This window comes from Pleurodeles waltl, chromosome 4_2 (genome assembly GCF_031143425.1).
Source record: "Pleurodeles waltl isolate 20211129_DDA chromosome 4_2, aPleWal1.hap1.20221129, whole genome shotgun sequence".
Lineage (NCBI taxonomy): Eukaryota > Metazoa > Chordata > Amphibia > Caudata > Salamandridae > Pleurodeles > Pleurodeles waltl.
Window position 1 is genome coordinate 37143796 of NC_090443.1, and position 24845 is coordinate 37168640.

General features: G+C 47.5%; 1 long non-coding RNA gene across 1 annotated transcript; it reads right to left on the reverse strand.

Annotated features, from left to right (window-relative positions):
* Nucleotides 1–10125: 10125 nt before the first annotated feature.
* Nucleotides 10126–23013, reverse strand: LOC138294071 (uncharacterized). Its single transcript, XR_011203167.1, has 3 exons — nucleotides 22893–23013; nucleotides 14474–14520; nucleotides 10126–10249 (listed from the first exon to the last, which is right to left on the reverse strand). It is a non-coding gene; the product is annotated as an uncharacterized lncRNA (long non-coding RNA).
* Between the last annotated feature and the right edge of the window lie 1832 nt (nucleotides 23014–24845).

A 24845-nucleotide genomic window follows, 5' to 3' on the forward strand; every position in this document is an offset into this window, starting at 1 on the left:
AAGTTCCCCCATTCTTTCTTCCAGGTCAGTTGGTGTAGAACCACCCTACAACCCTCTTCCACCACACACCACACTACAACTACTCTACCATCACCACACACCACCATACCACCATAATACTCCACCCTACCACCTCCATCCTTCCACAACACTACCCCCAGCATACCACCTCAACACCGCCCTACCACCAGCACCACCCCACCATCACCCACAACCCAACCACCACCACTACCCAATGACCACCTTACCACATAACAACACCTTACCACCACCATCCTAACTACCACCAGCACCACTCTACCATCACCACTGCACCACCCTACCACCACCAGCCCAACCAACACCACCACCACCAATACCTTAAGTACCAGCACCATCACCCTGCTCCCACCACCCTAAACATCACCACTCTAACAACCACCCTAATCACTACCACCACTGCCTTTAAACAACCACCACCCTACCTTAACCACATCTACCTAACCACCTCCACCCCTCACTAACAAGACCAGCCTAAACACAACCACTAGCTTCACCACTACCCTTATCCTAACCTCCACCCTAACTACTATCACCTTAACCACCACCATCCCATCACTTTACAACCAGCACCCTAACCACCACTGCCCTACCCTAACCCCCATAACTGTACCCTAACCACCTCCACCAAAATCCTAAGCACCACCCTAAACACCTCCTTAACCACCACCCTAACACCTTGATACCACTACTTCCCTACTCTAGTTGCCCCACTACCCTACTAACCACCACCACCACCAATACCTTAAGCACCAGCACCATCACCCTCCCACCTTCACCCCAACACCTCCCTACTACTTCCCTGCCCTAGACACCACTACTACCCTACTAACCACCATTATCCTACTAACCACCACCACTCTAACTTAACTACCATCTGTCCCTAAACACAACCACCTAATCACAAACACTATAACCACCACCCTAACTACCCCCTTCACTATCACCCTCACCCTAACCACATCAATGACCACCACTCTTACCTCCACCCTACCTCCACCATACCTACCACCCCACATCACCAGAACATTAACCACCACTGTAATTACCCCCACACTAACCACCTCCCTACCCACCATCCTAACCACAACCATAAAGTAAGCTTGCACCGCCCTAACCATCACTACCACCACCTCCAACCACAACCATCACCACCTCCCTTCCTTATCCACCACCACCCTACCCTAACCACCTCACCCACCCAAATTACCACCCTTTCCACCATCACTCTCGTCATCATCACTAACCTACCACCACCACACTCACCATCACCACGCTAACCACCACAACTCCATCCTAATCACCACCACTCTGACCACCACTGCCACCTGACCATAATCACAGACACCCTAACCACCCAAATCACCACTCTAACCACCATCACCATCTTCACCATCACCTTCATGCTAACCACCACTGTAACTACCATCATCACTCTAAACACCACTCTCATTACCACCACCCTAAGCACTACTACCACCCTAATCACGACCACCAACCTAACTACTGCCACCCTAACCACCACTACCCTACCATCACCCTACCAGCATCCTAACCTCAACCACTAAGCTAACCAGCACCACCCTAACCACCATCTCCCTAACCACCACCACCCAAACTAGCACCTCCACACTATCACCACAACCCTTACCACCTACGTGGCATCCCCCGAAACTCCACCACCCAACTGCCCTACTCACCACTACCCTTGACCTTGAACAGCCACCACCCTTACCTAACCACATTACCCTAACAACCACCACCAGACCCTAACCACGATCAGCCTAACCACAAACACCCTAACCTCCACAACCGTAGCCACCACCACTATCTTCACCACCACCCTACCCTAATCACCACCTAGCTACCACCAACTTAATCGTCATAAGTACCCCATCACTCTACCACCAGCACCCTAACACCCACCCCCATCTTCACTACCACCACCCTACCCTAACCACCACCACTCTACCCTAACCACCATCAGCAAAACCCTAACCACCACCCTCTCAAACACCACCTTAACTACCACCCTACCACCACCAACCCAACACCTCCCTAGTACTACTCCCCTACCATAGTCACCACCACTACCCCACTAACCATCATCACCCTACTAACCACAACACAACTACCCTAATTACACCCACCCTAACCTCCACAACCGCCTCTTCACTATCACCCTAACCACCACTCTCACCAACACCACCCTTCCACTACCCTAACCACCACCCTTACTAGAACTTTAACAATCACCACCACCCTAACTCCTGCCATCCTACCTACCACCTCCCTACCACCACCCTAAACATCACCACTCTAACAACCACCCTAATCACTACCACCACTGCATTTAAACAACCACGCCCCCAAACCACATCAACCTAACCACCTCCACCTCTCACTAACAAAACCAGCCTAAACACAACCACTAGCTTCACCACTACCCTTATCCTAACCTCCACCCTATCTACTATCACCTTAACCACCACCATCCCATCACTCTACAACCAGCACCCTAACCACCACTTCCCTACCCTAACCCCCATAACTGTACCCTAACCACCGCCACCAAAATCCTAAGCACCACCCTAAACACCTCCTTAACCACCACCCTAACACCTCAATACCACTACTTCCCTACTCTAGTTGCCCCACTACCCTACTAACCACCACCACCACCAATACCTTATCACCAGCACCATCACCCTCCCACCTTCACCCCAACACCTCCCTACTACTTCCCTACCCTAGACACCACTATTACCCTACTAACCACCATTATCCTACTAACCACCACCACTCTAACTTAACCACCACCTGTCCCTAAACACATCCACCTAATCACAAACACTCTAACCACCACCCTAACTAGCACCTTCACTATCACCCTCACCCTAACCACATCCATGACCACCACTCTTACCTCCACCCTACCTCCACCATACCTACCACCCCTACATCACCAGAACATTAACCACCACTGTAATTACCCCCACACTAACCACCTCCCTACCCACCATCCTAACCACAACCATAAAGTAAGCTTGCACCGCCCTAACCATCACTACCACCACCTCCAACCACAACCATCACCACCTCCCTTCCTTATCCACCACCACCCTACCCTAACCACCTCACCCACCCAAACTACCACCCTTTCCACCATCACTCTCGTCATCATCACTAACCTACCACCACCACACTCACCATCACCACGCTAACCACCACAACTCCATCCTAATCACCACCACTCTGACCACCACTGCCACCTGACCATAATCACAGACACCCTAACCACCCAAATCACCACTCTAACCACCATCACCATCTTCACCATCACCTTCATGCTAACCACCACTGTAACTACCATCATCACTCTAAACACCACTCTCATTACCACCACCCTAAGCACTACTACCACCCTAATCACAACCACTAACCTAACTACTGCCACCCTAACCACCACTACCCTACCATCACCCTACCAGCATCCTAACCTCAACCACTAAGCTAACCAGCACCACCCTAACCACCATCTCCCTAACCACCACCACCACCCAAACTAGCACCTCCACACTATCACCACCACCCTTACCACCTACGTGGCATCACCCGAAACTCCACCACCCAACTGCCCTACTCACCACTACCATTGACCTTGAACAACCACCACCCTTACCTAACCACATTACCCTAACAACCACCACCAGACCCTAACCACGATCAGCCTAACCACAAACACTCTAACCTCCAAAACCGTAGCCACCACCACTATCTTCACCACCACCCTACCCTAATCACCACCTAGCTACCACCAACTTAATCGTCATAAGTACCCCATCACTCTACCACCAGCACCCTAACACCCACCCCCATCTTCACTACCACCACCTTACCCTAACCACCACCACTCTACCCTAACCACCACCCTCTCAAACACCACCTTAACTACCACCCTACCACCACCAACCCAACACCTCCCTAGTACTACTCCCCTACCATAGTCACCACCACTACCCCACTAACCATCATCACCCTACTAACCACAACACAACTACCCTAATTACACCCACCCCAACCTCCACAACCGCCTCTTCACTATCACCCTAACCACCACTCTCACCAACACCACCCTTCCACTACCCTAACCACCACCCTTACCAGAACTTTAACAATCACCACCACCCTAACTCCTGCCATCCTACCTACCACCTCCCTACCACCACCCTAAACATCACCACTCTAACAACCACCCTAATCACTACCACCACTGCATTTAAACAACCACGCCCCCAAACCACATCAACCTAACCACCTCCACCCCTCACTAACAAAACCAGCCTAAACACAACCACTAGCTTCACCACTACCCTTATCCTAACCTCCACCCTATCTACTATCACCTTAACCACCACCATCCCATCACTCTACAACCAGCACCCTAACCACCACTTCCCTACCCTAACCCCCATAACTGTACCCTAACCACCTCCACCAAAATCCTAAGCACCACCCTAAACACCTCCTTACCACCACCCTAACACCTCAATACCACTACTTCCCTACTCTAGTTGCCCCACTACCCTACTAACCACCACCACCACCAATACCTTATCACCAGCACCATCACCCTCCCACCTTCACTCCAACACCTCCCTACTACTTCCCTACCCTAGACACCACTATTACCCTACTAACCACCATTATCCTACTAACCACCACCACTCTAACTTAACCACCACCTGTCCCTAAACACAACCACCTAATCACAAACACTCTAACCACCACCCTAACTACCACCTTCACTATCACCCTCACCCTAACCACATCCATGACCACCACTCTTACCTCCACCCTACCTCCACCATACCTACCACCCCTACATCACCAGAACATTAACCACCACTGTAATTACCCCCACACTTACCACCTCCCTACCCACCATCCTAACCACAACAATAAAGTAAGCTTGCACCGCCCTAACCACCAGTACCACCACCTCCAACCACAACCATCACCACCTCCCTTCCTTATCCACCACCATCCTACCCTAACCACCTCACCCACCCAAACTACCACCCTTTCCACCACCATAACTCTAGTCATCATCACTAACCTACCACAACCACACTCACCATCACCACCCTAATCACCACAACTCTATCCTAATAACCACCACTCTGACCACCACTGCCACCTGACCATAATCACAGCTACCCTAACTACCCAAATCACCACTCTAGCCACCATCACCATCTTCACCATCACCTTCATGCTAACCGCCACAGTAACTACCATCATCTACCATCATCACCCTAAACACCACTCTCATTACCACCACCCTAAGCACCACTACCACCCTAATCACGACCACCAACCTAACTACTGCCACCCTAACCACCACTACCCTACCATCACCCTACCCTGAATCCTAACCTCAACCACTAAGCTAACCAGCACTACCCTAACCACCATCGCCCTAACCACCACCACCCTAACTAGCACCTCCACACTATCACCACCACCCTTACCACCTACCTGGCATCACCCAAAACTCCACCACCCAACTGCCCTACTCACCACTACCATTGACATTTCACAGCCACCACCCTTACCTAACCACATTACCCTAACAACCACCACCTAACCCTAACCACGACTAGCCTAACCACAAACACCCTAACCTCCACAACCCTAGCCACCACCACTATCTTCACCACCACCCTCACCCTAATCACCACCTAGCTACCACCAACTTAACCATCGTAAGTACCCTTCACTCTACCACCAGCACCCTAACACCCACCCCCATCTTCACTACCACCACCCTACCCTAACCACCACCACTCTACCCTAACCACCATAGGCAAAACCCTAACCACCACCCTCTCAAACACCACCTTAACTACCACCACCAACCCAACACCTCCCTAGTACTACTCCCCTACCATAGCCACCACCACTACCCCACTAACCATCATCACCCTACTAACCACAACACAACTACCCTAATTACACCCACCACCGCCTCTTCACTATCTCCCTAACCACCACTCTCACCACCACCACCTTTCCACTACCCTAACCACCACTCCCCTTACCAGAACCTTAACAATCACCACCACCCTAACTCCTGCCATCCTACCCACCACCACCCTACCCACCATCCTAAACACCAACACCAAGCTAACCAGAACCACCCTCACAACCACCACACACTAACCACAACCACCACATTAACCAGTCACCACCCTACCACAACCACCACCACCACCCACCCTACCCACCACTACTGTACACTAGCCAGCCACACTAATCCTAACTACCACCAATATTTTACTATCTTCACCACCGCCCTCTTCACCACTACCACCCTAACCTCCACCATCCTCGCCACCACTACCCTAGCCACACCAGTTTTCCCTAACCACCACCACCCTAACTAGTACCACCATCACATCACACTCACCAACACCCTAACCACTAAAACTCTATCCTAACCACCACCACCTGATCCTAACTACAATCACAACCACTCTAACCACCCTAATCAGCCCATAAACCATCATCACCCTCATTCTAACCACCACTGTAACCACCATCACCACCCTAAGCATCACTACAGCCCTAACCACCACCAACATAACTACCGCCACCACAGCCACCACCATCCTACCACCATCCTGATTACAACCACTAACCTAACCAGCACCACCCTAACCAACACACACCTAAACCCCACCACCATCTTCTGCACACTCACCACCCTCATCACCATCAATACCCTATCACCACCCTAACCACCACAGTCACTGTACTAACCACCACCATGGCCCTAACCCTCTCCACCTTAAGCACAACCTTCCTTACCATCACCACCCTAACAACCACAACACTAATCACCACCGTCCAAACCACCACCAGCATATCACCCTAACCATCAACAAAAGCACCTTCACTGCCACCTCACAACCACCACCACCCTAAATACCACCATCATGACCAGCCTAACCACCAACCTACCTTAGCCACCGCCATCCTAACCACCACCACTCTACCGTAACAACCACCACCTCAACCACCATCCTAATGACATACCCTAGCCACCACTCTACTACCGCCCTACAACAACCACCCTTCCACCACCTTCCTCCCCACCATCCACCTACTCACCACCACCCTACCCTAACCATCACCACCACCATTCCACTAATCACCACCATAATTCTACCCTAACTACCACCAGTTTAACCACTACTACAACCACCACCCTAATGCAAATTCCACCATCCTAACCACCAACTACCGCCACCTGACTGTAGCCACCGCACCCACCATAAATACCTGACTAACAACCATTACCCTACCTACCACTCTAACTCTATGACCATAAACACCCCGCCCTAAGTACAACCTTCCTAAGCATCATCAAATTAACTACCATCGCGTTAACCACCACCATCCTAACCACTACCAGACCATCCCCTTAAACATCACCAAAAACACCTTCACCACCACCTTCACTGTCACCCTAACCATCACCACCACACTAAATACTATCAACACCACAATCACTACCACCCTAACCACCGCCACCACCCTACCCTAACCACCACAACCCTAACCACCACCACTCTACCCTAAAAACAACAACCACCATAACCACCACCTTCACCACCATCAACCCAACCACTATCCTAACGATTACTTTAGCTGCCACTCCACCACTGCCCTATCACAACCACCCTACCACCACCTACCTACCCACTACCACCCTAACCACTCTATTCTAACCATCACCACCACCACTAATCACTACCACAACCCCACCCTATCCAATACTACCACCACCATCACCCTATCCCAAACTCCAAACCCTAACCACCATCACCAGCCACCACCACCTGACCTAACATCACCCTAACCACCACCACTCTAACTACCACCACCACCCTAATCACTGCACTACCCTAACAACCGCCAACACTTTAACCACCATCAATCTGCCCACCACCCTAACCATCAACATCACCACCCTAATCACCACACTCCCACCTCCCTCCCCCACACTACCGACCATCCTAACCAACACTCTAACCACCACTACCCTAAGCAAAACCACCTTAAACAAAACCACTCTAACCCCCACCATTCTACTGTCGCGTGGGCTCTCATTATTCTAAATGAGACTACTGGATTTCTAGGTGGCAGGATCGATAACGGTGTGGGGGACTGAGTCTGACCCACGTATAAAGAACTCTGTCACCCTAAATCCGGTTTTTGCTCCGGCTAACTAGCAGTGCCTCCTTTTTCCCAGGAGGAAGGAATGATTTGGCAGCCGAGCGCATGACATCTTTGGAACTTCTCAGGGAAGTCGTGGTCACTCAGATCCAAACCAACTCTCTTATTTCCAATATGATCTCATATACAAATGACAAAGACAGTATAAGTTTTATATAATATTTTAATAAAACAACTGTATTTTAGATATTAAGGCGTGAGCCGCAATAACCAGAACGATACAACACAGTAGGATTGAAATAGTCACCAGGAGAGTAAAACATAAGAACAAAGCTATCATATTGTCTAACAGTTTCTACTCTCCCTCTGCTTGTTCTATTTAGAGCACAGCATGTTAAGCTTCTAGCTTGCCTGTCAGAATCACTGTGGAGACATCAGACCTCATACCTGAGCAAAGACCTGTGATCTTGGTTCAGCATCTGCAACGAGGCAGTCAGCGTCTAGTTGTGGTTCCCTGGTCGGAATCTCCCTCTTGCGTGTATTGGGACAAGGAAGTGATTTTATAACTAACATGTCATCGTGATCACAAAATGTCCCTACGCAGGAATGCCAAGTCTAAAATCCTACCACGTCTATCGGCAATGTACCAGACTGTATCCTTGACTGAAGCACAGAGTAAATATGTTATGGAGAACTCCAGTGCTGAAGTAGGCAAAACAGTGTGATATAAATAACAAAACAACACCGTAGAACTGGCTATTCGAAAAAATAACAGTACGAAGCCTAATAAAAAGCATGTAGAGCAAAGTGCACAGAGGCTCTAAGCGTCAGCAAATGAATAAAATATATTCAGGGCAAAGTGCACAAAGGCCTAAAGCCTGAAGCTAAAGCACAACGAATATGTAAAACTGACCACACTACACTACAAACCACCACCACTCTACCCTAACCATCACCGACCCTTACCACCAGCACCCTAATGATCACCACTATCCTAACAAACACCAAAACCACAATCACCACCACCATAACCACCACCACTCTACCCTGACAACCACCACCACCACACTACCCTAACCACCACCACCATAAACACCACCACCCTACCCAAACAACGACCACCACCCTCGCTACCACCTCCTGAACCACCACCGGACCCTAACCACCACCACCACTCTAACACCAACACCTGCCTCCCCACCAGCCTACTAACCACCACAATAACAACCACTACTCTCCCACACCACTACCCTACCCTAAACACCACGATTCTAACTACTACTATCACCACCACCCTACTAACTTTCACCACCACCCTACCCTAAGCACCACCACTCTAATTACTATCATTATCACCCTACCCTAACCACCACCGACCCTAATCACCGTGACCCTAACCAACACCACTTTCACCACCACCAAAACCACAATCACCATCAAAACCACCACCACTCTCTCCTAACAACAACCATCACCCTTACAACCACGACCCCAACCACCACTCAATCCTATTGACCACCAACTCCCTGCGACCTTTGTAAACCACCACCCTCTCCACCACTACCACCCTAGTCACCACATCCTACCCCGAACTACCACCCTACTAACCATCACCACACTACACTAACCACCACTGACCCTAATTACCACCACCCTAATCACCTCCACGACCCCCTTCACCACAACCTTCACCACCACCACTCTAACAACCACAACACCCACCTTAACCACTACTACCACCACAATCACCGTACTAACCACATCCATTGCATAAAGTCCCCCGGGCACATCTCCATTTTCTCCTTCTCAGCAGATGAGAATGACCACAGACACACAAAGAAAACAGGTTGTAATCCATGTGTATTTATTGGGATAGACAATGTGCGAAGTAGCTGAGGATGTGTCCGGAGAGTTGATAGCATGCTGTCTTGGTTTCTTGATGATGTGTTCTTCCCAGGAGAGGTCTCTGTCGAGCGTGAAGTCAAGTGATTTTGCATTGGTTGTCAGCTGGGGCAAAACTGTCTATATTCAAGTGAGGTAGGAGGTCTTGAATCTGTTGTTTTATGTTGTTAGTATTACAACACTGAGCAGTGTGATAGAAAAGTAAAGGGCACAGTGGTATCACAGCAGTGCGCACCTTGACAGTACAGAAACGGACTCCAGTGAACAGTGTGAGCAGCTTGCACTGCTGTGGTGCAGTAGGAGGAGCTCGGTCCGGCTGGCAGGTGGCTAGTAAGCACTTCCACGAGTGGGTGTTGCAGGCTCACATTGATGGCTAGTGTGAAGAACAGCTGGCACTGTATGAAGCTTACACTGTCAGGCAGTGTAAAGAACTCCCTCTGGGGGTCAGTCTGGGAATTTTGCAATGATGGGAGAAGTCTGATCCTCGAACTGGTGCGAACTGAGAGTAACTGGCGATGACTGGCAATATGAGGAGCTGACGCTGAAATTGTAAGGAGGTGTGATAACCAGTCTCTGGTGAACAGTGTGAAGAACGCATACCAGAGGTCAGTGTGAAAGTGGACATTGGAAGATAATGCAACGAGCTGGCACTGGGAGAAGCTGGCGCTTAATGCCAGTGTTAAGAGCTGTCTTCTTGTGCAGTTTGTGGAAATGACATTCTTTAGTGGTGTGAAGGGGTACACTGGTGAGCTCTGTGAGAATCAGCCCTGGTGGGCAGTGCACAAACCTCACAATGGTAAGCAGAGTGAGGATCTAGTAATGATGGCAGTGAAGGGCTAGGTGGCGAATGTCAGTGTGGGGGCTGGTAGTAGTTGTGCAGTGTGAGAATCTGGCCCAGGTGGGCAATGTGAGGAGCTGCACTCGACTGCATAGTAAGAAGCGGGGACTGCGTGGCAATGTGAAGAGCTTGCACTAGAGGGCAGTGTCAGAAAGTCAGTGTCGGTGTAGGGACTGTCTAACGCGGTGCGGAATAGTATATGAAAGACGCCAATTGTTTCTTTAGAAGGTCACAGTTAGGAGAAAACCCTGACAAAAGGGAAGAGCAGTTCTTGTGGCTTACTAGATTGAAGCAGGGGAGGCTCCTCCATTAGGACAGAGGAGCGTCGTCCCCCCGCCAGCAGCAGAAGCTGCAAACCTTTCACCATGGAGGGATAATAAACTATGGCCCATATTTATACTTTTTTAGTGACGCATTTGCGCCGCTTTTTTAATCAAAAGCTGCACAAACTTAGAAAATACAATCGTATTTTTTAAGTTTGCGCCACTTTTGCGTCAGAAAATGACACAAATGCTGCGCTAAAAAAGTATAAATATGGGCCTAGGTTTGATATCCATTCGTGGTGAAAGGGGCGGGGCCATGGAGGTGACGGGCAGTAAGGGAACTGCACAAAGCATTCTGCACAGTGTGCAGGTATGTTAGGCCGGCCGTCTCGAGATGGTAAAAACACACATGGGCACAGGGCTCTCTCCAGCCCAACAACACATTTGCCAGGCTGGAGAGAGCCAGCACAGGCTAGGAGTCTGCCTCGGAGCCCCCGTCAAGCGCTCCCAGCCAATCCTGATGCTGCTCTGAGCAGGGTTGGCCACAGGGCAGACTGGGAGCCTGTGCGTGCCTGCAGCGACGACGAGGGAGAGAGGAGTGGCGCGGCAAGGGAGGAGGTATGTTTTTATTTTATTTATTTTTTAATTTAAATGTTAATCCCCCGCGCGTTGCACCCGCCCCGCGCCTTTACAGGTCAGCGAGCCGCGACTGGGTTGAAGAGGAAGATAGCACTGGAGAAGTCCGCAAGGCACCAAAATCCTCCTGACTTCAAGATGGAGGAATTAATCAAGCTATACAAAGAAGAAAAATGATCCAACCCACTTGAAGCAAAAAACATGGATGAAAATGCTAGCAACTAGCATTTGGCAACTAGTGAAGATCACAATGAAAAACAAGCATTGGTAAAGCCATCAGGTCTTGCCTATGCAAGAGCTATTGGCTTTGGCAATGTGTTTTAGCCATGTTGTACACTACTGTGCCTGATGTTCAGCATGGCCAAATGTTAGTGGTGTGAGGTGAGGTGGGATGTGGTGGGTTAGACTGAAATGGGGTAGATTATAGTGGAATAGATTGGAGTGGGATATATTGGGGCACAGTGGAGTGGGTTAGAGTAGGGTAGCTTGGGGTAGACTGTAGTGGAATAAAGTGGGGTAGAGTGGGATAGATTGGACTGTGATAGATTGGGGTGGGTGGAGTAGGGTGGAATGGGGTGGGGCAGATTAAAATGGGATAGATTTGAAAGGGGTGGAGTGGAGGAGATTGGAGTGGGGTAGATTGTGGTAGAGTGGAGTAGAGTGAGGTGGACTGGAGTAGTGTGGGGGAGACTGGGGTAGTGAGGGGTAGACTGGAGTGGATTGAGGTAGAGTGGAGCAGGGTAGAGTGGAGTGGGGTAGTTTGGTAGAGTGGAGTGAGGTAGATTAGGGTGGTGTGGAATTGATAGATTAGGGTGCAGTGGAGTGAGAAATATTCGGTCGACTGGAGTGGAGTGAGTAGTTTGGGTTAGGTTGGAGTGGAGTGGGTTAGATTCAGGGTGGAGTTGAGTACATTGGGATGGAGTGTGGTATACTGCAGTGGAGTAGGGTAGACTGGAGTGGAGTCAGGTAGGCTGGGGTAGACTGGAGAGGTATAGATTGGAGTGCAGTGGGTGGATTCGGGTAGATTGTAGTGGAGTGGTGCAGATTGGGGCAGATTTTAGTGGAATTGAGAGGGGCAGATTGAGGAAGATTGGTTCAGAGTGGAGTGGTTTGGGGTAGAATAGAGGGGAGCGGGTAGACTGGGGTAAATTTGAGTTTGAGTATAATGGGGTAGACTGGGGTGGAGTGGGGTTGATAGGAGTGTGGTGGGGTAGATTGGAGTGGGTCAGAGTGGGGTCGATTGGAGGAAGTTGGGGTAGACTGGGGTGGGGTGGGGTAGATTGAGGTAAAGTGGAGTGGGGTAGATTGGAGTGAGGTAGATTGGCTTAGACTGGGGTGGAGTGGTGTAAACTGAAGTGGAGTGGGGTAGATTGGGGTAGAGTGGAGTGGGGTAGATTGGAGTGGAGTGAAGTAGAGTGGAGTGGGGCAGACTGGGATAGACTGGATTGGAGAGGGGTAGATTGGGAGAAGTGGGGTAGATTGAGGTAGAGTGGAGTGGGGCAGGCTGGAGTGGATTGGAGTAGTGTGGAGAGGGATAGATTGAAGTGGAGTCGGGTGGATTGGGGTAGAATGGAGTAGGGTAGGATGGAATGGAGTAGAGTGGAGTGGGGCAGATTGTGGTAGATTGGATTTGAGTGGGGTAGATTGGGGAAGAGTAGGGTAGATTGAAGTGAAGTGGGGTAAATTGGGGTGGAGTGGGGTAGAATGGGGTAGAGTGGAGTGGGGTAGATTAGAGTGGAGTGGGGTAGATTGGGGTAGATTGTACTGAAGTGAATAGGGTACGCTGGGGTGCAGCGGATTGGGATACTTTGGAGTAGATTGGGGTAGATTGAAGTGGAGCAGTCTGGAGTGGAGTGGGGCACATTGGAGTGGAGTGGGATAAGGGGTGTGGAGTTGAGTGGCATAGAGTGGAGTGGTGTGTCTTAGATTGGAGGGCACATAGCGGAGTGGAAGGTTGTGGAGTGACATGTTGTAGAATGGAGGGGCATCTTACAAAGTGTAGTGCAGTATTGTAGAATGGAATGGTGTAGAGGCACAGAGTTTAGTAGAATGTTGTAGAGTGGAGTAGTGGAGTGGTGTAGTGTGGAGTATGCATGGTGTAGTAGCGCAGTGCCTTTACAGACAATGCATTTTCAAGTGAAATGACCTTTACACTTACACACACTTTCATTTTTACTAAGTACAAAGGATAATGTGTAGACATGTCATAATCTTGTGTATTGATGTGTTTTGGTCGTATTCAAATGTTTGTTTCCACCACAATACAGGATTACAAAAAATGTGCTCAATTTGTACTTTCCTAGTTCTGATATATCCTGAAATATCAGCACAATTAATTTGTTTTGTGTGTTAGAAAAAAGCCTTTGTTTCACACCAAGATTCTCACATAAATTCTCTCACTTTGAAGTAAGAGGCAGAAAATCAAACACCAAGCTCCATTGGAAGATACAGACTGAGAGTTGACCTCTACCTTCGAATGCACAGCAAATGTGACAAAATAAGAACAAGATTTATAGGCCTGTTTACAGAACCTGACCACTCGGAAGGATACAGTAGACAAGCAATGCTCCACTGATGGATGAACTCAAGCTGGACAACCTAAAACAAATAAAGCCAGCAAATTGAAAGCAAGCAACTGTGAGTTACAAACTACAAAGTCAATGGTAATCAATGGGCGGGATAGTAGGATTTGACCTAATCAGGGAACAAAATGCATTGTGATTTATCTTTATCTCATATTTGTTAGACCTATCAGCCTAAGGGTGGTCTTCCCCAAAATAGTTTGAGTTCACTCCTCTTGTTTTGCTGAAATTCATTTTTGTTGGGTTTTGGACTCTGTGCACTTTACTACTGCTAATCAATGCTAAAGTGTGTGTGCTCACTCCTTACAACATGGTACAATTGGCCTACACCTGATTGGCACATTTAATGTATGTATAAGTTCCTAGTAAAGTGGCACAACATGTGCTCAGAGCCTGTACATTAAATGCTATGAGTGGGCATGCATCACTTACTGTGCCACCCACTTAAGCAGCCATTTAAAAAATGTCTCTGGTCTGCTATTGCAGCCTGTGTACAGTTTTACCTGGCAAAATAACCCTTTTGCCAACCCTAAACCTTTTTTAATACATGTCACACCTAAGGAAGGTCCTAAACAGCCCACGAGGCATGGTGTATTGTATTTAAAACGCTGGACATGTGCTCCTAAATATGTTTTTCACTGTAAAGCCTGCCTCTCCCATAGGGTAACATTGGATTACCTAATTACATTTAATAAGTGCTAACTTTTGATTGAGAGCAGGTGGAATTGTCTGTTTGAACTCCAGATGATTTTTTTAATTTAAAGCCCTCTTTTATGGTAAAGTTAAATTATATTGAAAATGCCACTTTTAGAAAGTTGGCATTTTCCACCTCTAAACTTTCTGAGGCCTTTTAGGATTTTCCAGCTGCCTGGGCCTTTAAATTGCTGCCCTATCAGGAATGTATATTGCGTGCAGAGAATGAACAATATGAACTGGGTGTGGCTGCGAGAGACCCATCCTGCCAGCAAGGGTGGGAGGGAGCTGTTATCTCCCCTACTTCCACTTCAAAGGCACTGCCTCAGAACACTCACAAAGTACATGACACCAAGCTTTTGTTACCGGCAGGGAGGAAGGATATTCCAGACGCATCTTTTGGGGAAACCTTCAGAACTTTTATACACTTAAAAGCTGCACCAGGTATAAAAAGAAGACCCTCTGACCCACTCTTCTGTTTACTCCTGGACCTACGGAACACTACAGAAGGCCTGCCTTGTACTCCAGAGGGCTGCCGTGCTGCTTGAGGCCTGCCTTGTTTCTCAGAGGACTGCACTGCTGCTATCACAGGACTGCTTTGAAGCTTGAGGCCTGCCTTGTTATTCAGAGGACTGCCATGCTGCTTGAGACCTGCTTTGCTGCTTGAAGGAGACAGAACTGTCTACTTGAACACAGGACTACCAGAGTGACTCCAAGGGTCAGTTGGCTGACCTCCTGTTCGGAGCTACAGGGACACAACAAACTCCACAGTACTCCCTGCAACTGCTCAGCTGACCTGCTGCAACTGGCCCTGACTGCACCTGCCTGGATCTGCAACTGGCCCTGCCTTGATCTTCAACTGGACCTATCTGATCCCTGATGGCCTCTGCTAGAGTGGGTTCCTGGTGCAGTCTGATCCTGGACCCTTGGCTGGCATCAGGTGAGTTCCTCCTGTGAAATCTCAAAAATTTGAACTGTTTTAGCTGGACTTAACTGGCCCCTGTATTCGTCCCTCACTCCTTTTCGGTCGGTCTAAACTTGTGATTTTGTCCTCGTCTACCTCGACCAGATACCCACAGTTAGCGCTTTCTGCTTCTTGGCACTATTTATACTTATACCTTTGAAATTGCATATCTACAGTACTAATTTGTTTTATTGCTTTGGGATTTTTTTTACTATGCTTTTACTTTATAACTGTTTGTGTGCTGCATAAATTCTTTTCACTTTGCCTCTAGGTTAAGCCTGACTGCGTATGTGCCAAGCTACCAGAGGGTTAAGCACAGGTTAATTTAGTCACTTTTGTGATTCACCCTCACAAGCATTGTGGTTGTTGCTTGAGAAGGGTTCTTGTGCCCTCAATCAAAAACCCAGTATTCTACAAAACTAAAATGTGTGTATGTGTATATAAATATATATATATAGATATATATGTATATATACTTCAACCAGGAACTGACATCACAGGAAGAAATGTGCAACATCTTGGATTGGGAGACTCTGCAATCCTCCATTTGAGAGACCAGCATCTTAGAAAGGGCTATTTATAAGATTCAGCTCTGCCCCTTTCGAGGAGCTCATTTTGTTAGATCGGCTATGAAGAAGCCCAAGTTTGATATTCTGCATAGAATTATGAGGTCCTCTTTTTGGAGTCACATTTTGTGTGGCTCGCAGTCACCTGGGGCAGGGCATACCCATTGTGCAAGCACCGAAATGTCCCAGACAGTGGGGAGGTGTATTACCAGTCTAAGTCTCAGTCAACTTCTGATAGAAAGAGCGTGATTAACTCCTTCCCCTTCTGAAACATTACTGTCTTGGGTGAGCTCATGGTACAGTCCCTGGCACTGATCCCAGTACCAATGTAACACAGTCACAGTTTGGCAAAGTAAGATAGTGACACTGGGGTGGTGGGTTGGAAGTGACAATTGTAGGCATTGTGAGACACTGCCACTGGTAGATGGTGTGAGGAGGAAGCACTGGTGGGATGTGTGAGCAGCTAACACTGGCGGCAGCTTGTGAAAAGCTGAGCAGCATAGTAAGATGCTGTCACTTTTGGAAGGTGTGGGGAGCCAACATTGGTAGATAAAGCATGGACCTGACAGTAGTCAGCAGTGTGAGGATCAGGCACTGTCAGTGCCTAATTTGAGCCTGTGAATACGAATGGGACGCACTGGGATTCATTTTGGGGGGACCAGCACTTAGTTTTGTTCATCAGACTTCGACCGAGAGCAAGAGAGAGAAAAACACAAATCAGAGAAAGGAAGAGGAAGATAAAGGTGAAAAACTGTGACAAAGGAAAAAACAGGGATGAAAAAGAACCTGAAAAACTGAAATAAAGTGTAGGGAGTGCCTGGTGTTGGATGATGGCGGCAAGAGTTCACAGCCTTTGCCTTCAGCTCCCCTGACATTAGATAGCACCTGCAGCAAAACTTTGGCCGTCGGCACTTTTTTAAAATGTATTTCTTTTTACAAATTAACCCCTCTGATGCAGGTTGCCCGACACCCGCACACCTTCCACAGTAAGTATTTCGACCATTGGCAGACACTTAGAAGGGTTGGACGGGCCCCATGTGCTTTGCACCAGAGGATTTCCCTTTATTCCCCACAGCTGAGGCTGCTCGGGAAGAGCTTCCCGAGCATTCCTGAGCATTTTTTGTATGAAATGACGATCAGCACGCAGAGCGCACTGATGTACTTTCACACAAAAGTGAAAGTAAATCAAGCCAACAAGCTTATTTCACTTTCACTAATTCAGTGCTCAGGGGGATATCTCAGCACCCCTAGCTTTGATTCTTATAGGAGAGGTATCATTGGAAAGAGGAGAATCTCCCCTTTCCAGAAGTACCTCTGGCCCGTGGATCCCTGATTGGAGATCACCACAGTAGGGTGATGCCCAAGCAAGGATCCACCCAATAACCACCAGGTAAAGGGGGAGTGGCCACTTGGACAAGGGCTTGTGCTCCCCATTACTTTTTTTTATATATGGATCTTTCTACCCCTCCTGGGAGCAGATGGGGCCAATTGCCCCCGATCTAACCCCCGGGGGGAAGAAATCCCACTAGGCACCAACAATGTATTTTTAATAAGAAAAGAGAGGTGGGGACTGCCCAGAATAGGCATGACCATACCCTCACCCCTAAGGAAGGGTGAACAGTCTTTCTGCCCCCACCTCCCCCGAGGAGCAGATAGGGGCTATTGCCCCTGACCTGCCTCTTTGGGGGAGCACAAAGCCCACTAGGCACCAGGGATCCAAAAAAAAAAAGAACAGAGAGGTGGGGGCTGCCCAGAATGCCAGGGCCATGCCTCCACCTCAAAGAAGGGTGAACATTCTTTCTGCCCTCCAGAGGCCAGATAGGGGCAATTGCCTTTGACCTGCCCCCACCTGTGGGGGAGCAGAAATCCCACTAGGCACCAGGGATTTTTATTTAAAATAATAATAGAACGGTGGAGGCTGCCCTAAATGAGCATGGCAATGCCTCCACCCCTAAAGAAGGGTGAACAGTCTTTATGCCCCCGCCCCCCACCTGGGGAAGATGGGGTAATTATTCCTGATCTGCCACCTGGGGAGAGAGGGGGAGAAAGCCGGCTAGGCGCCAGGGATTATTTATTTTTAAAGTATAGAGTTGGGGGCTGCCCACATACGCATGCCCATGCCCCCACCCCAACTAAAGGGGGCAACAGTCTTTCTGCCCCTGAGGGACAAATCGGGATAGTCACCCCGATCTGCCCCTCAAGGGGTGCCGAAAGCTTGCTTTGTGGCAGCAATAGATAGTTTTCATAAAATAGTAGGGTGGGTCTTTCCCATCCTAACATCAGACCCCACCCTCAACTGAAAAACATTGGGTAGGCTGCCACCTAGAAAAATCTACCAGACCCAGATAGTTCTGAAAAGTAGACATCTGGGAGAGTCCAGGGTGGTGTTCTTCACATGCATTCCACACCACTTTCTTACCCACAATGCTCTGCAAATCTCAAACGTTGACTAAAAACACACATTTTCCTTACATTTCTGTGAAGCTTCTGGAATTTGCAGGAAGCCACTAATTTTGTATCAAACAGCATTCTGCCAAGTCCCCTGATAAAAATGATACCTCATTTGTATGAGAGGGCCAAGAGACCTTGACGCAAAAGGCCCTAAAGTGCTATGTGGAGAGATCAGCATTAGGGGTAGCTGAGGGATTTGGGGCTTTACTCGTCCACCACCCATGGAAATCTAACAACCACATACATTTTTGAAAAGTATATAACAAGAGGATTCCAGGGTGGTGTGCCTTGCGTGAATCCCATGAGTTTTTCTTACCGACAATGCCCTGCAAACCTCAAACTTTACCTGAAATAACCCATTTTCTTTACTTTTCTGTGATGAAAACGTCCCAACCCGCAGGAATCCACAAACTTCCTACCACCAAGAAGTACTCCATGTGTGCCAATACAAATGCTGGCCCACTTGTGTGGCTGGGTCTAGTGTCTGTAAAAGGACCAGATCAAACCGAGGTCAATGGGAGTCCCTATACTAGGGCTCCAATTGACCTTGGTTTGATCTGTTCCTGTTGTGGGCATTACGCCTACCCATACAAGTGAGGTACCATTTTTAAGAGAAGACTTAGAGGAAAGCTGGCTGGAAGGAAGTTTGTGGTTCCCTACAAATTTCAGAACATTCCATCACAGAAATGTGAGGAAAAAGTGTTTTTAGTAAAAGTTTCAGGTTTGCAAGGGATTCTGGGTAAAACATCCTGGTGAGAGCCACACAAGTCACCTCATCCTGGATTTCTCTAGGTGTCTAGTTTTCAAAAATGTATAGGTTTGCTAGGTTTCACTAGGTGCCAGCAGAGCTAGGGCCCAAAATCCACAGCTACCCACTTTGCAAAAAACTGATCAGTTTAGAGTAAAAAAATGTGATGTGCCCACGTTGCGGTGTGGGCCGGTTCCTGCCACGGGCACTAGGTCTAAACACACAAGTGAGTAACCACTTTTATTGGAATACTTAGGGGAATGCTAGATGGAAGGAAGGTTGTGGCTCCCTACAGGTTCCAGAACTTTCCATCGCAGAAAGGTAACGAAAATGTGTTTTTCAGTTAAGGTTTCAGGTTTGCAAAGGATTGTTGGTAGAACAACCTGATGAAACCCAAGCAAGTCACTCTATCCTGGATTCCCTTAGGTGTCCAGTTTTAAAAACTGCACAGGTGTGCTAGGTTTCCCTAGGTGCCGACTGAGCCAGGGCCCAAAATCCACAGCTACCTACTTTGCAAAAAACGTGCCAGTTTTGAGTGGAAAAAGCGATGTGTCCATGGTATATTTTGGGCTGTTTCATGCTGCGGGCAACAGGCCTACCCACACAAGTGAGGTACAAGTGAAGTTACCATTTGGATTTTGCTGCATTTGTGCCTCCCAAATGTAAGCCAGTGTGTAAGAAAGAAGACATTTGAAAAATACCCGCTAAATCATCTGCTCCTTCGGGTACCCACAAATTCAGAGATGTACAAATAACCACTGTTCCTAAATTCCATTTCTTGTGCCCTTTCCAGAAATACATTGGTTATCTTGATACCTATTTTTCACTCTGCAGCGATCACCATAATAATTGGTCTATATTCAGTACACAATGAAAAAGTATTGTATGGTGCAGTTCTGTTGTTGGCTCTGAGTACCTCGAGTTCTTGGAGAACCCACAAACCCTATATATATATAACCACAACCAAAAGGGTCTAGCGAACGTAATGGTACATTGCTTTTGAAAATCGCCCATTGTGGCAAAAAGTTACAGATGAAAACATTGTCACAAATAGCTGTTTTTTTTCCTACTCGTTTGAAATATTTCAACACTTAGGGGCATGTTTAAGAGCCCCTAGCACGGTGGCGCTAAGAACTGCTCCATATTTACAAGGAGGTGTAACGCCACTTTTTTGTGGCGTTACGCCTCCTTGTAAATATGGACCCCTCCGATGCAGTGCCAGAGGGGCATGCAGTGGGTGTCGCGGTGGGCATTTCACAGCAACACCCATTGCTTTTGACGCTGCCTCAGATTTACCTGGAGTCAGCGCCAAAAACTAACGCCATACCTGGGGTGGCTTTAGCATGGCAAAACAAGGAGGAATTATTTTATTCTTCCTTGTTTTTTGCTTTTTCTATGTGTTCTGCATTCTGCAGCACACACAGAAAAACCAAAATGCAATGGACAATTGTTGAAGTGCAGGAAGGGACACCTTCCTGCACATAAACAATCATTCAAAATTACGCTTTGGTACTTCTATGTGTGCTGCATTCTGCAGCACACACAGAAGTGCCAAATCCCCATTATAGTCTGTGTATGTGCAAGAAGAGACAACTTCCTGCACATGAACAATCTATTTTCTCAACGCAGACACCCTTGCACTATGATGTAAGGATGCCCTTGTTGGCTCTAGGTAGCTTAATTCAGCACCAGCGCAGGGGGAAACACAGGGGTGTGCCTTATTCCTCTAAATATGGTGCCGCTCTGTGTTTCTAAAGTGGCTCTGTGCTGCTATTTTAACGTAAATCTGGGTCTTAGTTTCTTTGGAAAAACCTTGAGGGATCTACACATATGACCCCTTGCTGAATTCGGAATCTTGTCCACTTTTCAGAAAGATACAGCTTTCCTGGATCACTCATTGGTTTCATATTTGTTTTTATCTGAAATTGGTAGTAGGTTGAAAGCACAAACAATAGGAAAAATGGGCTACCTCTTTGAAAAATGCCAAAGATGTGATATTTTTATTTTTTATTTTATTCAGCTATGAGTGTCCCTGAAAGCTGGGAAGATGAGGACTTTAGCACAGCAAACTGTTTTGTTGATGCCATTTTCATGAAAAAAAAGAAACCAACACTTTTATCCAGAGCATTTTTCTCCTTTTTTTCCCCAAAACCTCAAAATGTATCTATATTTTGGCTATTTTCTCAGGTCCTTCCAGGGGAATCCATAAACCCTGGGTACATTTAGAATCCCCAGGATGTTGGAAAAAAGGACAGAATTTGGGCATGGATACCTTTTGTGGACAAAAAATTATGGAGGCCTAAGCACGAACTACCCAAATAGCCAAAAAATAGCTCAGAACGAGGTGGGGAAGAAGGGGAGATCCAGGAGCTAAGGGTTTAAGCGCTGCATTTAAGGTAGTGTGGGATCAAGGTACTGGGGGACAGTGATAGAATGTATAATGGTGGGCAGTGTGAGGAGCTAGCTGTGGGCACAGCATGAGGATCAGGTTCTGGTGGGTAGTGGGGCCTCTGATAAACATTTGGTGCCCGATAATTAGCTTGCTGATTCCTAAAATAAGGACATACGTGACATGACACCTGATTCAGGTGAGACACTCCTGCTTTTGTTCAGCCAAAATTTGAATTATTTGAACTGTTTCCCATCGAAAATTGCCTCCACTTCAATATAAGTCAATGGGGAAACAAATCCCCGGACATTTTTTTTTTCAAAATTCTCTATTTCCCGTGTCCAAATGTTGACTTGCATATTAAATTTGCACTCTGCAGTAAAAGTCCGATATTTTGCTTCTCGGTTCCTCTGTGAAAGCGGTGGGATGCAGACGCTTACAACATATGATCTCCTCCCTGTTATGAGTAATAGATGATGAAATCCGTCCTCTAGCTATGTCTGAATTCCATTACCCGTCACCCCTTCCACTATTTGCGTTTAAGCAACATAAAAAAAACATGCGGCCCAACACATACACTTCAGTCCTGAAGACAGCTCCGTCGTCTTCGCTGCCGCTCCTCTGAAACCGGAAGTGCCCTGGGGTGGGAACCACTTTAGACCCATTCCATAACATCTCGAGGGAAGGTAAACAGGAAGCGCCTGGAAGAGGCCCAGGGACGGAGAGGGAAGTGACAGAGACCATGCTAGGATCACGTGGAGGTGAGGGCCTCTGCTTGGGGAGGGCTTTAATCCACTGGCAGCCGCCTGCCTCTGAACGCAGCTGAGACCGATCAGAAACCTTAGGCAGGGACCCCAACCAGCACATTTGTGCATCGGTGCTGACTTGTTAACAGCGGGTATGCAGTGCGCTGTCGGGTCCTCAGAGCTCTCGAGTCTTGATATGTTCTAGAAGTGCATGCTAATTTGCAAATTTGATGATGATTTTGCGCTATGAAACCCGTGTGTGAGCGCTCTATAATGCTCATAACATGATACGACAGGAACTGATGTCCTGTAAACTTTAATATCAAAGAAAATATGAAAAGTGCTTCAGTAAAATATATATATATTTTTTTTAATGAAAAAATAACTGAAAACTTACCAAAATAAACTCAAAAATGACGATTGCACTGAACGGATAATATAATCTACTCTTTGGGGAGGGCAATCAGTATGGCGGGGTCTATTTTAATGGAACATTAAAAATAGAGATTGAGGACACCTAAAAGACTGGAGAACTTTTCTTCGAAATGTGATGAATTGAGATATGTTGGAACAGAGAGGGTGACCATCTACTGCTGTTTAATATTTTGGAAGCACCATGGAAGTTTGAGAGGAAGAAAAACAGGCAATACTGATTACCCTCCCCACAGAGTGGATTGTATTAAGTGAGTTTTGCTGGCAGTCGAAACAGAGGGAGTGAGCATCAGAGGGCTGAAGTTTTGGAAAAGGGACCTGTGTAGTCAAAATTTAGCACTACTACCAGTGGTTAGGTTTTGAACGGATATTATATGCAAGTGTCTTTATCCAAACCAGAGTGCAAAGATGTGCAGCGATGTAAGATCCACTGATTCCCAAGTCACCACTGGTGGGAGTACTGAGTAATTAATCCTGCTATACCAAAAGGTGGCTGATTTACCACCTTAACTGGGAATCAATCCTTGATTCATACCTTAAACATGAAAAATATATCATCAGCAAGCAGTGGAGCTGAACTTAGTGTCAAGAGTAGTTCCTACCATCAAGGGGAAGTTCTTAAGTAGGATGCCCCCCAGTGGCGGTAGGGTCTCCTGAGACACTTTTGTTCGCAGGTTGCTGCTCTGCAACAAGGGCGATCTGAAATAGCCGCATCTAGAGGTAAAGCTCAAGTCCTTCTTACATGGTGAAACATCCGTCTTGGTGTTGAGCGAGAGTTCAACTCGATTTTCAAAAGTGTGAGTCTAATTAGAACGGAATAATACTCACGCTCTTTGCTATCTGCAGAGCACTGCTTGCTATCGCTTCACGGCACTAGTGTCCCCAGGCATTACCCGCCAAGTGGAGGAGGGCCTTGCATTTTGGAAATTGCTCAAAACGTTCCTATTTTAAACCAGATTGCCTGGTCAAGCATACACTTGGAACACCTGCACACCAAAGCCCCCTTAACTACTTGCAGCTATACATACTGCTGACACCGACACAGTAGGATGACCTGGCTCTCGAAATCATGAACTAAAGCTGTATATTGACTTACTGGCCTAATACTCTGTATTGTTCTAATAAAATCATATGCATTTATTTTATTTAAAATTTATATAGCAAATTCTAGAGCAAGCATATGGCTGCCATGTTTAGGTGGTAGCATGTTTTCTTTGTTTCTTTTTTTTCCTTTGGTTTAAGCTTGCAACAAAATATAAATAAAAAAATAATTATTGCACCAGCTTGCCATGAATGGCATGTCCTATTGGCTTTGCCAGTGCTTGTTTTGAACGGAGCTGGCACCAACTGCG